Here is a 2,928-nt window from a genome sequence, read left to right as displayed (position 1 = left end):
GCCCGCCGCGCGCAGGCATCACGGGAAGAGGGGGCGGCGCCCGCACGCGGGCGCTGATTGACAGGAGCGCCGCCCAATCCCCTGCGCGGTGCCCGCCCGGGGGAGCTGAGGGGCCCGGTGGCGGCCCGCGAGTCACGTCCGGGTTCGGGAGCTGCCCGGCGGGTTGTGCGTGTGACCCTCTCTGCCGCCCAGAGCTTCCTTGTGCTGTGTGTCCGGAGTCCATCCCCCCACGGCTGCCGTGTCACAGAATTTGTTCGGAAAAGACCTCTGAGATCAGGGAGTCCCAACCTATGGCGGAACACAACACTGCCAACCAGGCCATGGCACTGAGTGCCACGTCCAGTCTTTAACGCCTCCGGGGATGGTGACTCCGCCACCTCCCCGGACTGCACATTCCTATGGCTAATCACTCCTTCTGTGAAGAAATTCATCCTAATATCCAACCTAAAGCTCCCTTGGCACAGCTTAAAGACTGTGTCCTCCTGTCGTCACCTTCTCACTCCTCCTTGCTGACAACCCCGTCTTCGAATTAAGAGGCTTTAACCTCCTTTATGGTCGATCACACATCTTGCTGCAGCTGCTCAGTAGGAGTGTGCCCTGACCCTTTTTCACTGAGAATAAATTTTTCACCTGGCATGGACATGGAGATGTCAGCAGAAAACATGATTTTTGTGTGACACAGTAAATACAGAGGATGCTTACCCCAGTGCAGCTGTGAAACTTGTGGGTCCTTTTCATAATTCTTGAGGTTCTCCTCATGCTACAGCCTGTGGGTCTCATGAAACCTCACCCACCTCTTCCTACAGCTGTCCCCTGCACCGTTTCACTGGCACACCTTTCTCAGTGAATGTGGAATTAGCAGAGACCCACTGGTTGCTGAGGTTCACTCTTTGCTATCCATGCACCGCCCCAAACACCCTTCACATACATGTTTTCAGTATAATCACAAATACAGCTTGTTTTTTCCATATCTGCCATTCCCATCGAGAGGCTGCTATAGGCTTGCCTGCCCAAATGAATAAGTCTTGGCAAATTTCCAGTGTGTCCATACATACTGGCACCCCTGTAGACCTTTTTGCTCCTATGCAAATAGTGTTCATTACCTCGCATGAATGCCTTCTTCACACGTGCTGTGCTTCTTGCCTCTTCAATTATTTATGGGCAGCCTTTTTATTTACTTTTCTTCTTTCAGCCTTTATTTTGCCTTGCTAAACAAACCAACACTTCTAATTGGCCCTGATTAAAAAAATCTTTCCAGTGTCCTATTTGCAAACACTATGGCATCAGTGTGCAGCAGAATCTAAAAGTACAATGTCAAATAATACTTTTCTGAAGAAATTGTCGAGAGTGGACACTCTGGCAAACAAACATCTCTGCACTGTTCTCAGATAAACATGGGTTGGAGGAGTCTGAGGTCCAGCATCAGAACTTGCTCACACAGGCAGAAAATGAGGACTTGCCAGATGGGACTTGTCACTCATTCATAATCTATGAACCAGCCTGTTTAGTGGTAAGAAAGAACAGGCTTTATTTCCTTCAAAAGAAACTAGGTTTAGCTATCACTGGTAAACAACAGAAAAATTCCTTTAATGAAGCAGTAGGGAATGCAGGAAAACACCAGAAGATAAAATGGCCAATATGGAGCTCAAAGTTCTTGGCAGAAAATAGAGAGAATTACCGTTAAGTCCTTTCTTTCTCCTGCCATCCCAAAGGAAGAAAAGTCATGTATAATTTGGGCCCTTTAAATACTACAGAATTACTGCAATCTAAACATGCTTTCTGCTTTACTTTGGGTCTGTGAGATTTATATGGTGCAGCTCCATCTGTCCTTGGTCCATTTCCAAATGTGGCTCCATCCATTGCTGGTGACTTTCAAATGACACAGCACAGCACATGATGCTTAGCCTGGGGACCAGCAGAACAGGGGTGGCTGCACTGTTAGTGTATGTAAGGATGTGTAAATAACACTGACATATGCTAATTATTACTATTAAAAAGAGGACAATCATGATTCTTAATCTGTGCAATGAATTTCTTGTAGCATGTATTTCTATACAGTGTACTCTGAAAAATGAAATGGCGATTCCTAGGAGTGTATAACTGCTTAAATCAATGCAGTATATATGTGACAAATGTCCATCCCTTTTGCTCTCTACAGAGCCAATAATTTCTTCCTAATTTCGATCCAGACTTATCAAGGTCCTGCTAGAAGTAAATAGAATACTTAGTTTATCAAGGTCCTGCTAGAAGTAAATAGAATACTTAGTTTCTCATCTTGTCAAGGAATCATGTCTGGCTTCCAGGAACCAGTGGATAGTAAATATATCTTATCCTTTTACCACTCTAAGGACACAAAGAAAGTCAATCCTTTTCAGGAAATGTGATATAAAAATGAGGCCTGTTGTTTGCAGAGTGGTGGGGGTACAACTCTTAGCAATGGAATTTTCAGTTGGAGTTATATTTTTCTTAATAAATAAGTAAAACTATTTCTACAGCAACTTATGGGAAGAAAAATCAACTGATCTTTCACAGTGTGAAGGCACAAAGAAAAAGAGAGGGAAAGAAAGGAATGCCATGTGAAACCAGCAGAACAATGAGCCAGCTCTGCCCGTTCAACAGCTTTATATTTTATGCCAGATTTTTGCATTCAAAAATTATGAATCACACCCTTCACTGTCTCCTCCCCTCAGATGATGTGGTTTAAGATGTCTTCTTGCCAGGCATAAGCTAATGAAAAGAAATTCTTTCTGTAACAATAAATAACACAATACAAAGCACTGGGGGAACAGTTTTTGCTGGCTTGCAGTTTTCATGGGAGTTGAGAACTTACACACTGGAGCCAGTAATTTTTCTTTTAAAATGGCTTGAAGAACATTTTTACTTTGCCAGGTTTTCCTTCAGGAATTTTTAAAGTGTAATGACTGTTTT

Source organism: Agelaius tricolor, unplaced genomic scaffold (assembly GCF_023055355.1).
Source record: "Agelaius tricolor isolate 1412-34295 unplaced genomic scaffold, bAgeTri1.0.p SCAF_6, whole genome shotgun sequence".
Classification (NCBI taxonomy): Eukaryota; Metazoa; Chordata; class Aves; order Passeriformes; family Icteridae; genus Agelaius; species Agelaius tricolor.
Note: the sequence above shows the minus strand (reverse complement) of the source record.